This window comes from Protopterus annectens, chromosome 13.part0 (genome assembly GCF_019279795.1).
Source record: "Protopterus annectens isolate FY-2018-M chromosome 13.part0, PAN1.0, whole genome shotgun sequence".
In the NCBI taxonomy this organism is placed as follows: domain Eukaryota; kingdom Metazoa; phylum Chordata; order Ceratodontiformes; family Protopteridae; genus Protopterus; species Protopterus annectens.
Window position 1 is genome coordinate 94,566,149 of NC_056747.1, and position 16,829 is coordinate 94,582,977.

The window sequence follows — 16,829 nt, forward strand, 5'->3', positions numbered from 1 at the left end:
AACATTTCAAGTCCTGACTCGTTAGACAAGATAATGATGTAGAACTAGTCCAAGTATAACTTGTAATGAACAAAACCCTTTGTCATATTATGGGTAACATAGGACACCCTCTATACTCCCCCCCCCCTTAGCCTATGCCTGCTACTTAACTAGGATGGAGTCTCTATGCAGTAAGCCTCACACCATTCTCTTGGGAGACTTCAACTACCCCACCATCAGCTGGGAGCAGGACTTCATCAATAGAGATTCTCTGGACCAGGTAATCCGCACTCCCATCAAGGGTGATAAAATCCTAAAAATAGTCTTTACCAATATGAGCAGCTTTGCTCCCCACCAATTGTAATTTCCTGCCTGGTCAAACCTGATCATAAATCAGTCACATGTACCTTAAGATTGAACCAGGAAGTGTCTTCAGGTACCTCAGTATTCAGAAATTGTGCTAAAGCTAACCTGCTAAAAGTGAGTGATGATCTGGCTAAAATCCAAATCCCCATCTTGTGGATGACCCCCCCCTGCTAATGCAAAATCCTTTAAGGTCAAAGTCTGTATACAAATTAAAAAACTATGGTGGATTTGAATATAATCAGGCTCTGTAATAAAAGGAAAAAATCACTGCACACAGAAATAAATTTGACTCTTAAGATGCCAAAAATGATCGTGCTAAACTTAAAAGGGAACTCTGGACCCTGATCAAATCTTGCAATGCCAGATACAATGTAAAAATAGCCACTCATTTGAAAGATAACCACAGTGCCCTCTTTAACTACATTAAAAACCTCAAAAACCATGTCTAGCACTGCACAGAGCTAATGGTAAATGATTTCATATACTCAGACCCAGGGTCTAATGGCTGACCAGTTTAGCTCAAATTTCATTCTCCTCCCCATCCTATAGTCCCAGATGACATACCCACATCTACATATGCCTTTTATCTCCCAAGAACAAGTCCTAAAGGTACTATCTAAGGCCAAGAGCATACATTCTATGGGGTTGGCCAGCCTGAAACAGGACATATCAGACCTCCAAAAGAAGCTATTCAGTATCAGCCTTCAGACAGACATTGTACAAGATGAATGGAAGACAGCAACAATCATACCCTTGCAGGAGAGTGGAAAGCCAAAAGACCCAGGTAATGATAGATGAGTGAGCCTGAACAGCATGATCTGTAAGGCCATGGAAAGGATTATTATAGAATAAATAAATAAATAAATATCTAAGGTCATAGGCATCCTACACATTCTTGACCTACACAACCCAGTCAACTTCTTCAAGAACGTTACTGAATCAATTGTGAGGGCAAATTAGTACTCACTGCATATCAAGAACTCACAAAGGAATTCAACACTATCCCACAATCAGGAATCATAGATAAACTCACCCAGCTAAATGTAAACTCCTATGTCAATCACTGGATAGCAAATTGTCTCACATACAGAACCTAGAAAATCAAGGTGTGCAGAGCTACCTCCTCCAAACGACTTGTCACCACTGATGTACCACAGGGTTCAATCCATGAGCTGCTACTCTCAGGGATTTACTTCTTGGAGGTCAAAGCAAATGCTAAGGGATTATGGCTGACCAAGTCTGCAAATGACTGCAAACTTAGCGATATCAACTCCCCAGAGGACCCCGGGATTTTCCAAGAGGGCCTTTCTCAAACAAATAGTTGGCATCAAACCCATGGACTAAAACTAAATGCCAAGACATGTATAACGGTATCCTTCAGCAAACATGACTTCTCTTGTAATTGAGGCTTTCACATGGACAACACACTCCTAAAAGTTGATCCCGTTGTCAGGGATCTGGGAACGTATGCTGACAATGAAAAGTCTTTTGATCACCATGTATCCACTGTTGTTAAGATGTCCATTTTCATCTCACAGCTTGATACATATGATGCACAGGCCCAGGGACAAAATCCTTCCACTGTACTTGGCTCTCATCAGGCTGACCATAGAATATAATGCAACTTTCAATATGTGCCTGTCTATACTAAAACGACTTTTTCTCACTAAAAAACATCAAAAGCCTAAATCATTAAAAAAAAAAAAAAATGCAGTGCATCTCAGAGCCTTATCTCTCCCCCTTAGTATCTTACAGGCTTCTAAGAGGAGACTTCTGTCTCACTTGTTGACCCTTAACAGAAGCTATCATCTCAGATCTGCTACAAATTCACAAGACCAGTGGTAGCACTAACAAGGTCTCAATCTATTTTGTAACATAAATAGGACAAGTCGGAGGGACAGGTATGTATCAAAGAGAATATCACTGCCGTAGAACCATCTTCCACTGTACATAATGAAAAGTACTCATCTTACTCTATTCAAACATAATTTGGATGGATGAATGGGAAATCATAAATTCACCACCAGTTTAGCATCCATGTCCATCATGGATAGAGACAAGAAATAAATGTCCTAACATATTCCTTTTCTGACCACCCCTGGGTTATCCATACTCATAAATAGCTAAAAAAAACACCATAAAAATCTAAGGCTAGGCTTCTTTAAGATCCTCACAGACCAGTAGTCTTATAAGTGCATATTAACTAATTAAAAACCTATTATAGCTTTGTTATGAAGACTATCTAAACATATATTTATTTACATATTTATTTGCTCAGAAGTGTTTTTCCAGTAGTGTATTTATTAGGATATGTATGCTCCACTAGAAATGTTGATTCTTACTGGGTCATCATGTCACACATGTCCTGGTACTACTGACTGATGGTTTCAGTCTAGTTCATTTGAGCAACAAGTTAAATTGTCGAAACCTATATGATCGAGATCAAATGGTCAGCAATTTTGGGAGGGTGGCCTAATGGTTAAGGTGTTTGCCTTACAAACACAAGGTACAGGGTTTGAATCTCACAGGGGATAATTGGCTAGGCTTAAAATGGCTCCCAAGGGCAGTTAGCCTAGTACTACCCTATGAACCTTTGTAAATCACCAAATACACACAAATAAGACAATGTTTTTGCAGGGAGATTCACTCTCCATGCGCCCTGCTAATTATACACATACCAACTTTGAGATCCCACTACAGTGGGGGGGGGGGCACATTCTCAAACCCCACTGCACTGCAATCTCAGCCAAAATGGTTCAATGACGTAAAAGAGCACATTCCCAGGCCCCACTGCACTGCAATTTCAGCTAAAATGGTTCAAAGACTTAAAAGAGCACATTCCCAGGCCCCACTGCACTGTGATCTCAGCTAAAATGGTTCAATGACTTAAAATGTTGACCATGTGGTGTCAATCATATAGATTTTGACATTTTAAATTGTCAGTCGTATGAGCTACATCCCATGTTTTTTATCCTTGTCTTCTCTGTATTAAAGTACTGAAGATGCTTTACATGTCTAAATTTTGAAGGCTTTTGGCTGAGTTGTTAGTTGCATTTTCAGTTTTGAAATAAAATTCATCTATTTTTAAAGTGAAGTAACCTTCATTTAATGTGGAATTCAAGGACATTTAGTGAAATAACCTCCATTTAATGTGGCGTTCGTGGACATTTAGTGAAGTAACCTCCATTTAATGTGGCATTCGTGGATATTTAGTGAAGTAACCTCCACTTAATGTAGCATTCATAAACATTTAGTAAAGTAGCATCCATTTAATGTGGCATTAATGGACATTTAGTGAAGTAACCTCCATTTAATGTGGCATTTATGGACATTTAGTGAAGTAACCTCCATTTAATGTGGCATTCATGGACATTTAGTGAAGTAACCTCCATTTAATGTGGCATTCGTGAATATTTAGTGAAGTAACCTCCATTTAATGTAGCATTCATGAACATTTAGTGAAGTAACCTGCATTTAATGTGGCATTCATGAACATTATTTAGCTAGTTGAAGTTTGCTTGTGATTTGCGTTCTTCTACTCAGTCTGATAGTTTAAACATTTATCTTATGGCACAGTAAAAGACTACTGCTATAGACTGACTAATACAAACAGTGCCTTCTGTCCTTCAGTGTTCACTTGTCTGCAATAAGAATTAGTTTGTTTTCTTTGTTAGCATCTTTAACCTTCTTTTATTCATCCATAGCACTTAAGACAACTTAGCAGGAGCTACAATGAATTAGGTGTCAGATGGAAACTAGTCCATGTTGACATTCAGTTACTTTCTATTGAATCAAACCACATGCCTGATTAGATGAACTTTGAAAGCTGCTGTTCAAAAAAAAAAAATTGAAAAACTGATGACATATTTAAGATGACTATGTTCTTTTAATTGTTGCCCTATACCTGGACAAGTATAAAGTGGAAAGGTTTGCAATGTACAACACCCTAATCACTTTCAGTGTAGGGAACATCTGCCAGTGTGTTTTTTGTTTGTTTGCCACCACTAATTCAAATCTCATGTGCTTTTATTTTCACCATGGATGTACAACCATAATGTTAGTATGTAAGGAAGGGAGTATGGGGGAGGTAATGTTGCTAAAACGTGGGATGCAGGATAGTACACCCCCCCAAAAAAAAGAGGTACTTTTTATTTTATATTTCATCAAAGACAAACTTTAACAAGTGTTTTCCATTTGGCTGCAACTTTAACAAGTAGGGGAAATAAACAACCTCACACTTAGGCAGAAATTAAACTGAGGAACACAGCAAAATGCATGACCAGCAAGGAAAACTCACTCAATACCAAGCAGGGGAAATGCTTTAAAAATCTATTTTTTTTTCTCCTTTGGTGCCCCTAGGATATGCCATCAACCATGTGCTGTTGACCCTCTCCAATCTATATAAAAATGAGTGCACAGAGATAGGTGAATCACAGAATAGTGCTATCTTGATGGGAGTGAAGTTCTTTCTCTCTTGGCATGCCCTTTATCATGTCACTGTGCATGGTATGAAATGAGGTTCATATGGTTCATACAAACATGCTTTTGTGTAAGAACCCACCATTACTGATTATTACAGATAATCTGCCACTGCACCAGCAAACCCTAGATCCCTCAGCCTCCACTGGGGCTATTAGCCAGTCAAGAAGTCACCTAAAGTCTCCTGGTGAGAGAGTGGTTGGCAACAGTCAACCTGCTGGCCCTCAGGTTCCTGAAATGATACTGAAACCGCAAAGCCACACCACTACAAGTTAGGCTTCTCCCTCTGTGTTAGGAGAACCATAGATTACAGTTCACATATTTTAGTGAAGCCAAACAACTTTGCACTTCATCTGTTTTCATAGTTTCATAAGCATACCTCTCAACCTAGAAACATCAAAAATCTGGACAAGGCCCATGAAAAATAGGTACAAATCTGTACGCCGATTAACATCTAATTTCCCTACATAATTATGTAACCCCACACACTCCAATGGAATTGTGGGATACCAACTTTCAAATGCAAACTGAAGAACAGACAACCAAAATATGGCACCAGAGTCCCCCTGCAGCCATTCCAATGTCCCATTACCTTGCAGTTTCTCCCCATTTACCATAAACACTAATGTGTGCATACTGCTTTACTTCTACAATTATTATATGGATTTTATTTTTACATTTTGCAGCACAACAATGGAAACATTAACAAACATCTCCTAAATAAAGCAATACTGTCTCACAATGAAAATAGACTTAGCATTAAAACTTCTCTGCTCTTGAAACTCACATTCATTGAAATAGCATTGAAATCCACATACCACAGCCAAAGAAAATGCATCTGGCCAGTGGTGGATAAAGATTACCTTTGGGATGTTTTCGGTTCATTGGCCCCTTGCACACAAAACAAGAAACATACATGTGTTCTTTTCTTTGATACACCTTTCTGACTTTATTAAGTTATATTCCTTGTATAATACAGCACACCTGTTAGAGCACATTTTAAATGTATTGTTTGAACATTTTTTCAGTAGGCAATGAAACAAAATGCATGAACCAATAATGACAAAACTGCCCAATTCAGAACATTTCCATCATAAAAGTTTACTTCTACACCACACTATAAATAAAATGACAGTAGTGTAAGCCATAGGCATATTTCACAGCTTCTCGCACTTATTTTCAACTTCAGTTTTTTTTGGTGGGGGGGTAAAAGGTCAAAAGCCAGGGACACATTTTAAACATTGCTTGTATAATTTTGTAAAGTTGCTAGAATAAAATGTGTTACCACCATGCATGTCACTGGCAAGTTTTGAACCCAGTGCCCTATACAGTACAGTCAGAGCAACATACCACTATGCCAAATCAATAATTTCCTGAAAAAAAGGAAGACAGAAACTTAATGACTATCATTTAGTGAATTCAATTCTCACTTCTCACCTTAGCTCTCAACTCTTAGCACAAAAAACCTGAACAACAAAGCCTTAGCTCTCAACTTTTAGCTCAAACAATCTAGACAAAGCTCAGAAATGGTGGCTATGGACTTTAGGTTCTTTTTACCCTGTACCAAAGGTACAGGGTTTGAGCCTGCATACCTGTAGCCACCAGGTGCAATACATGAGGGCATTTTCACACCACACACACTATACTATTTGGTAGTTACTAGACATATAGTCCAGGAAACTATTGAGGAGCCTATCTCAATTTCAGCACAGCACTGTTTCTTTAAGTGACTTACTCATAGTGGGCAAATTGAAGTGGAGAGAATCAAACCTTGGACTAAAGGGAGGAGCTTATTAGTAGCTCACACTCTTTATCCTCCTCACTAACTGCCAGAAATGCTATGAAATATGATGAGCACATCTGCACTGGAACCGCCATTTACATCTTTATATTTTTATATGTTCAATTTGACACTGTGAGGTGGTTGGAAAAGAATATAAGGTGAAAGTTGAATATTTGAGTCAGACTGCATGAATGTGTTATACATTTAAAATGCCATAAGTAAAGGAAATTTATATAACAGAATCATGTTTGCTCAGTATGTTTGCATACTAATTTGGGATATATTTTTTACCAGGGAATAACTGACATAAATGGGTTGTTTTTCCATGGACCATTATTGGTATTCATTTGAGTCCTATTAAGAGAAGAGGGTTATATCAACCACTGAGTTTCACTGGATTAGAAATGACACATCTATTAGATATTAGGGCAGCTGCTTTTCATAAAATATTCCAGAGGGGATACATCAAGATTAGAACTGTTTATCAGGCCAATACCAACTGGAATATGAGAGACAGTTCAAAGCTTTGACAGACAATAACAACTGCCATGGCAAGCCTACACAGGATATTGAAAACAAGAAATCATGGAGGAAAATATGGCAGTGGACTTCACAATTACATGGCACTAAATGGAAAAAGAATGCTGTTACAATTGTCTCCTTGTTATTAATATGGCTATAAATATAACTGAGGATCACACTTGGAAGCATATCCATAACCACTTAAAGGATATATGCACAACAAATGCTTAGAGAAAAGGAAGTGCTACTGCAATGAGGTAGCATACATTTCCATACCTCTGTAACTTTTCTTCAATGATTTGTGGAATCATTTGCCTGTTATTTTAATACCAGTTGTTCTTTCCTTACATTTTGATGAAGATTTTCTGTTGTGGTGGTGACATTGCAGCTTCAGGTAACAAAACAAAAGTAAGGATTGTTAATTTGTGGCTAGAATTCAGAGATATGTAAGGGAATGCAGAGAGCAAATTAGCACAGGTTATAGCAGTGCAGAAGGTGAGGCGATTAAGAGACACAGTATGACTGCTCAATGTAAAAGTAGCACAATATGCAGGCCATCAGCAAATTACTGCACAATGAAACTGAAATGAGATATCCCATGCAAATGATTCATATGGATTCCAGAAATGATGGCACACACACACACACACACACACACACACACACCTCGAGTCCAAACCTGCTAAGCTGCCCTGCTGACTCCAATCCTGCTGAATAATACATCCAATTCTGCTTGTGATGTCCTGCTGCATAATACATCCAATCCTACGATGTCCTGCTGAATAATACATCCACTGCTTACCCTAAACATGCGGCTGCTCTGCTCGCTGAAATAAATTTAATTGTGCAATTACAAAGATATATCTACTCCACTCCTACTCGTGCGTTGCCCCAAAACATATCCTGCTCGCTCTTGCAATACGAGTGCATTTGCGGTTGCTATTCTAAATGTGTAACCCATAATACAGCTAAATTGCTGCTAATACAACTCCAAATGTATCCCGCTCACCAGAAATTATGACGTGAGCTCAAGGAGCTCAATTCCGACTGGCTAATAGCCCTGACGGAACTGACGTCATCAGTGTTGACATCAGCGTCAACAGTGCGAACTTCGAAAAAATTAATAAAACTATAAGAAAAAATCAGAAATGAAGGGGTGCCACTTGGGAATCATGGCACCCCTTCATTTGGACCCCAAAACTCGGTAAAAACCGAGTAAATCGGTATGGTTGAGAGGTCTGTTCATAAGTACTAGATTAGCTGCCCTTACAGGCCATTTTAAATGTAGCCAATGTCTTTTTTCTTGCTCAAAACAACCTATTCTATTTGGTTATAGATTGGCTTTACAATCCCATAGTTGATAATTGTATATTACCCCTAATGAGAATAACTGGGATAATACCATAGATGATTAGTGAAGACCCATGCATCAGATAAAGCATTTAGGAGCTGCGTCTGTCCATTAGTAGTACAGGGGGCAGTCCTGGGGTAAATTTTCTGTTTCTTATCCATAGATCTAAGTTGCACTTGAATATAGACAAGGGTGAACTTTGTTTTATGGAGATGGGGATTCTGTTCCACAGCAGCGGTATCCTCTGCAAAATACACCTGTCCCTTCAAACTGTTCTGAAGATGTTGCAGAAGATTCAGATTGTTCTACATTTCCATTTTACCTTGTAATTCATCTTCTATATAAAATGAAGTTGTTACCTGCTTATTCTGCTTATCTGCTTTATTTGTCCATTGGATTAAAAAAGCATTTTTTTAATTACAATCTCTCTCTCTAGATATATATATATATATATATATATATATATATATATATAAAAACAGGTGCATTCTGTAACTATTGTATAGTCATTGTGTGTTTGGTCTAGCTGATCACTGGGAAGCAGTGTAAATGACAATTGGTATATCCATGCTTAAAGTATTACATTTGTTCCAGTCTGAAAAGACAAAATAAACTTAATTTCTAGTTCTAAAGTGTTTTGCCAAAAATAATTGGAAATTTGAATGAAAAAATGCAGATTACATTGTACAATTATTAGGATCATTTAAGAACATATTGAGTGGTGAGGAAAATGTTATGTACAGTTTATAGTGGACAGTTTTCCACTATTATTTTATTATGCTAGCCCTACTGTTTAATGGGCCCATCTCATCACTTGCTGCCAAAATCTATGGCCTTCTAACAAAAAAACAAACACAGTTTCTTTCACATATCTTTAAATTAATAATATTTCTGCATGCTACTACCATACCCCAAAGATTATCTAATAACATTCATGGTTAAGTCAGTCTGCGGTGAGTGCAGCTTTTGAAAAGACAGCATAGAAACAGAACCCTTTAGCCAGGCGAACTTTCCTAACTGGAGCTGAGATCTGGAATCAGCCTTTAAAGCACTAGGTCACCTTGTAGACTACTAATAAAGTGGCAGATATCTCCTTGTGTGGTCTTCTGGGTAAAACTTGATGTTTTATTTCTGCAGGAATCCGTACTTTTAGCCTCCTTATTATCATGTTGCTGCCCATGTCCTACCACTTGAAAGTATTTATTTAATTCTAAAGCCAGTATATCTTCACTGTTCTCTGCAATCTTTAACATTGTGCTAATCTTTCTTAAATTAAAGAACAAAATGCCCTTTGCTATGCCAGGCATACGGTTCCTCCCCAGCTTATAACTGTCTAATACCTCATTTACTGAGTCACACAGTAAGGCATAAATTAAAAAAGCCTCTAATTGGAGAACCCCAGGCCCAGATGCAGTACCTAACATCTGGCTAAAAGTATTAACACCTTTGCATGAAGATTTAGCCATGAGTAAGAACTATATATATATATATATATATATATATATATATATATATATATATATATATATATATATATATATATATATATATATATATATATAACTCACCTGGCTAACAACAGGAAAAACAATGCTCCTACTAAGAGTGAACCTGCAAGCTACCCTAAAAATTACAGACTAGTAACTTGACTTCCAATGACGTATAAACTATACACTAGAATTGATGCTAACAGAATTTATAGTCATTTAGAAGAAAACTCAGTCATGGCAATAGAATGAAAGGGTAATAAAAGAAAGTCATATGAAGCAAAGGATCACTTGTTGTTAAAGTTATAGCAGAGAACTGTAAAAAGGGGAAGAATCTAAGTATGGCATGGATAGACTACAAAAAAACATTTGACAGCATCCCACATTCATGAATAAAGGAGAGTTTAAAAATATATATGATACACCCTACACTGATAAACTACATCACAGCAACCATGAAAGAGTGACAAACCACTTTGCAGTTAAGCCATGATAAAGGACAAATTATTATTCAAGAGATAAAAATCCAAAGTGGGATATTCCAAGGTGACTGTCACCACTGATCTTTTGCCTTGCCCTTAACCCATTAATCTGTCTGCTTAACAGATTAGGTCTTGGCTATAATTTGGTTCCCAGAAAGCAACAAAGCGTAAATATTTCTGAACAGAGGGAACAGTGGAGGCAGGTACATGCAAAAGAACGTTTACCACAACAGGAATGGAAGAGGTGGGAGGGGCAACAGGAGGGGTTATCATTAAATGTCTCATGTGCTGTGCCCTGAGGTTGTTTTTGGATTTACTACTAACAGTGATGCTGTGTTTGACCAGGATGCTGTAAGTCAATTGGACATGTTTGAGGAAGGTGTTCAAACAATGGATGCAAGCTCTGCTTCATCTGGGGATATGGGGTTTAATATCATTAATACTATGGATGAACAAATGATTTGCAAAGTGGTGAAAAAGCAAGGTTTTACTATTTACAATTATACAGAAATGAATATTTGTGATGAACATTTTGATTTACTCAGTAAAGGTAAAACCTTTGTACTGAATTTTCGACTAGATGTTGCTAATGTGCTCATTAATCTCAAACTGTATGAGACAGTTAAATTTAGAAATGTACTTCTCTTCTATGGGCCATAATAAGCAGGTGGCTAACAATGCAATGACATTGAACAGAAGAAGTACTTTTATCCCTCCACCACACCCTGAGGTACTGTCCTTTGAAAGAAGTGTTGAAAGTGACTTTAGAAGTATTTTAAACCATAGTAGACAACACATTGACAACCTTACACATGATGAAAGGGTGGTTTTAAGGGAAATGGTTAACAACAAAGGATACAGGTTTATGAAACCTGACAAGGGTGGTGGGATGTTGGTTATGACCATTATGGACTATAATTTCAAGATGAACAACATATTGAATGAGGAAGTGACTTACTATAAGGCATCTCGAAATGAAATGAACAGGGCCTACCAGAAGATTGATTTGTACTTAAAAGATGCACTATTCCAAGGGATGATAGACGAGGTTGAATTTAACTATTTAACAGTTAAACATCCAACCCTTCCTGTCATCTTTGGTATACCTAAAGTTCACATGGATATTTACAATCCGCCCTTTAGGCCAGTTGTTGCCGCAGGTGGTTCCAAAATGGAACCTTTAGCATCCTATGTGGACACATGGTCTAAAGTGGCAGTTGAGGAAGCTGTACACATTTTAAAAGATTCCTGGCATTGCTTGGAAAGATTAAAAATGGTTAAAAATGAAACCAATTACGTATTTTTAACAGTGGATGTTGTTAATTTGTTTACAGTGATTCCCCAAGATGAAGGTTTGAATATGTTCCATGAGAGTCTACTTGCCAGTAAAGGGGTTAACAAATCTAAATTAAACCTCATAGTTGAACTTATGGAACTGGTATTAAAAAACAATTTTTTGAGATTTGAAGGGGAAATATATCAGCACAAAACTGGTGTGGCAATGGGTGCAAGGTGTGCGCTGGTATTGTCCAACTTAGTTTTACTTGCTTGGGAGAATTCTTATATTTTTTCATCCAAATACACACAAAACATTCTGCTTTACAATAGATTTTTGGATGATATACTCATCTTGTGGAGTGGTGACGGGTACTAATATTGGTGAATTTATTGAATACCTGAATGGTACGACTGATTTTTTAAAATTTACTTATTCATGGCATAAAGAAGAGATTAATTTTTGGATATTACCCTGAAAAAAACACCACAAGGGTTATGTAGTAATATTTATAGAAAGGATACCTATTCAAATTCACTACTATACTTTGATAGTTGTCATCCTTACCATCAAAGAAAAGGAATAATTAAGGGGCAGATGGTAAGAACATCAAGACTGGTTAGTGATAATATGGTGTTTAAGCAAGAAATGTTTAAATTGGTTGGTATGTTCTTAGAGAGGGGATATCCACTTAAGTTACTATTAAGTGTTAAAAAAGAAGTTATGAGAAAAAGGAAAAAAGTATATACCCCAATACCAAGAAGTGATTCATGGGTGATCCACAAAGTGAATGACAACAATAAGTCCAGTGAGGTATTTGTGATAAAATATAACCCAGTAGTTCCACAACTTGTTTCTAGCTTAGAAAATGCATGGAGATTTTGTTTAAACAAAACTACTAAAGACATTTTGGGTACAGAACCACAAATAGTTTATGGTAGGGGTATGAATATAAAAAATATACTTGAAATTAACCCTGTCAAGAAGAAATACAATACCTCATCAATGACTAAGTGTGGTATGTGCAGATATTGTCGATTTATTAACGATGGTCCTTATTTATGTATAAAAGACTACAAATTTTCTATTTCATGCCCTGGTAAATGTAATTGTAATGGTACTAAACTGGTCTATGTGGCAACTTGCACAGCCTGCAAAGCTTTCTATGTTGGAAAGACTATACGCAGGCTGCGTGATAGAATTTCAGAACACTTGAGAAGTATCAAAGGCAGAGACGAGCACAATGCACGTTATGTACACAGTCAACATTGTATGAATTTCAAAATGTTTTTATTTTTTGTTGTAGATAGAGTATGTATTAGTGAAAGAGGGGGAGACATTAATCTTGAAGTAGACACTATGGAAGTACAATGGCAGCGTAGGTTAAATGCCTCGACTTCACCAGGGTTAAATGATAGCATTACCCTGATGCCCATTTTAAAACTCAGGGCTTTAGTGACAATATAAGTTTATATATTTATATTTATATAATGGTTTTAAAGTTTTTTTTAATGTTTCTTATAAGGTTTTGTTGCATTTTCACCCATATAGTAATTGACAGTGTGAGTTGACAATGTTTTAACTGTTGCATAGAATTTGTAAAAATTTTATGGACAGGCTTTATGAACTGTTTCTTTAAATGTGAAATGACAATTGTATGAGGTCACAAACACATTACTTGTGATTGGTTCTTAAGATGACTAAGTATTTATTTAAAAATGTATTTGATGTTTAACCAAATGACTCTGATGTAGCTGGACTTGGCATCTGGCGAAAGCGCTTGGGTCGTTTGGTTTTTGTGTGTCTGAATAAAGTGGAGCAATTGACCTTGGTAGTCCATTTTATTTTTTATTTTTTTTAACTTATAAACAAAGATATGGCATCTAAGTACAAGGAAGTCATTGTTCCACTGTATTTGGCATTCATCAGACCTGTCATTGAGTACAATGCCCCTTTTGGTATGTACCTAACCAGGAATATCCAACAACTGGAATGCCCACATATGTTCCTTACTAAAAGAATACAGGGCATAAGTAAAATGTCCTATGCAGACCACCTCAAGGTCCTATCCCTGTATTCTGTTTCCTACAGGCTGTTAAGGGGAGCTCTATGCCTGGCATGCAGGGCATTGTCAGACCACACTCTGATGGACCTCCTGCATATCCACAAAACAAACAGCAGCAGAATTACCCATTCTAAAGACTTAAACAATGTCTGTGATATAAACACGACCTGCTGGAGAGATAGGTATGTAGCCTAGAGACTACTCCATCTATGGAACAGGCTCTCCATTCATGGGAAACAGAGTTCCTCCCTAACCCAATTCAAGCGCAACTTGGAAAATTGGATGAGAAACCAGAAATTCATCCCTGGTTGGCACCTGTGTCTCTAATGGACACAGATAACATGTAAATGGTTCATCTCCCAGGCCCATACTTACACTAATCAAGGGTATCAGAACTTGTCAGAGATTTAGGATGCATGGCTAGGCTTAAAAATCCCCTAGTGGTAATTAGCCTAGTAAACACACAAACAAAAGGAGGACATGTAGACTCCACATAGAAGGCACCTCAAATGAGAATCTAACTGGGGACACTCTTGCTGTGAGGTGACAACACTATACACTGTGCCTGTGCTACATTAGTTATTTAAGTTCCTTCTTCTTCTTGTTCTTTCGGCTCTTCCCGTTAGGGATCACCACAGTTGATCATCTGTTTCCAATACTTCTTGTCCTCTGCATCTTGCTCTGTCACACCAACCACCTGCATGTCCTCTCTCACCACATCCATAAACCTTATCTTAGGCCTTCCTCTTTTCCTCTTACCTGGCAGCTTCATCCTTAGCATCCTTTCCCCAATATACCCAGCATCCCTCCTCAGCACATGACCAAACCAATGCAATTTGGCCCCTCAGGCTTTGTCTCCAAATCGTTCAACCTGAGCTGACTCTCTAATATAGTTATTTCTAATCCTGTCCATTCTTGTCACACCCAATATGAATCTTAACATCTAACTCTGCCACCTCCAGCTCTGACTCCTATCGTTTCATCAGTGCCACCGACCATCTCTAACCCATATAACATAAGCTGTTCTCAATAACATCTTGTAGACCTTCCCTTTTTCACTTTTACTGGTACCCGTCTGTCATAAATCACTTTTGACACTCTTATCCACCCACGCAACCCTGCCTGCACTGACTTCTTCACTTCTCTTCCACACTCACCATTACTCTGAACTGTTAATCCTAAGCATTTAAACTCATCCACCTGCACCCTGCATTCTCACCATCCCTCTGTCCTCCCTCTCATTCACACATACATATTCTGTCTTAGTCTGCTGACCTCTATTCCTCTCCTTTCTAGAGCATATCTCCACCTCTCCAGGGTCTTTCAACATGTTCCCTCCTCTCACTATAGATAACAATGTCATCTGTAAGCATCATATTCCACAGTGAATCCTGTCTGATCTTGTCTGTCAACCTGTCCATCACCATTGCAAATAAAAAAAGGGCTCACAGCTGAGCCTTGATTTAATCCCACCTTCCACCTTGAATGCATCTGTCACTCCTACTGCAGATCTCACCACTGTCACACTGCCCTCGTACATATCCTGTATTACTCTTACATACTTCTCTACCACTCCTGACTTCCTCACACAATACCAAAACTCCTCTCTAGGCACCCCGTCATATGCTTTTTCTAAGTCCACAAAGACACAGTACAGCTCCTTCTGACCTCTATACTTCTCCAGCAACACCCTCAGAGCAGACATCACATCTGTAGAGCTCTTCCCTGGAATGAAACCATACTGTTGCTCACTAATGATTGCCTCCCTTCTTAACCTACCTTCCACTAGTCTCTCCCATAACTTCATGCAGTGGCTGATCAATTTTATCCCTCTATAGTTACTACAGCTCTGCACATCACCCTTATTTTTAAAAATTGGTACCAATACACTTCACCACTCCTCAGGCATCCTCTCACTTTCCAAGATTTTGTTAAACAATCTTGTAAAAATGCCACTGCCATTTCTCCTAAACACCTCCATGCTTCCACAGGAATGTCATCTGGAACAAGAGCCTTTCCATTCTTCATCCTCTTCACAGCTGTCGTTACTTCCTCCTTTTCTAATCCGTTGCACTTCCTGGTTCACTTTCCCCACATCATCCAACCATCTCTCTCTCTCTCTCATTCACTTTGTTCATCATCCCTTCAAAGTACTCTTTCCATCTGCTCAACACACTCACCTCACTTGTGAGTATGTTTCCCTTGTTATCATTTATCACCCTTACCTGCTGCACATCTTTCCTAGCTCGGTCCCTCTGTCTAGCCAATTGGTTTTCTCCCTCCCTAGAGTCCAATCTTTCACACAACTCTCTATACACCTTATCCTTAGTCTTCGCCACCTCTCTCACCATACACCTCATCTCCTTGTACTCCTGTCTACTTTCATCTCTCTGAAAATCCCATGTCATCTTCACCAACCACTTCCTCTGTATACTCTCCTGTACTTCCTTATTCCACCACCAGGTCTCCTTGTCCTCTTTCCTTTGTCCATATGTCACACTAAGCACCTTTCTAGCCATCTTCCTTACCACCTCTGCTGCAGCTGCCCAGCTATCTGGTAACTCTTCACTGCCACCCAGTGCCTGTCTTAACTCTTCCATGAACTCCATCTTACAGTCATCCTTTTTCAACTTCCACCATTTGATCCTTGGCACTGCCCTCACTCTCCTCCTCGTATTCTTGACAACCAGTGTTATCCTACCAACCATCATCCTTTGCTGCCTAACTACTCTTTCCCCAGTTACCACTTTGCAGTCTCCAATCTCCTTCAGAATGGCCCTCCTGCATAGGATATAATCCACCTGCATGCATTTTCTTCCACTATTGTACATCATTCTCTACTCCACCCTCTTCTCAAAATAAGTATTCACCACAGCCATGTCCATCCTTTTCACAAATTCCACTACCATCTGACCTTCTGCATTCCTCTCCTTAACAACATACCTACCCATCACCTCCTCATCCACTCTGTTCCCTTCACCAACATGCCCATTGAAATCTGCTCCAATCACCACTCTCTCACTCTTGGGCACACTCACC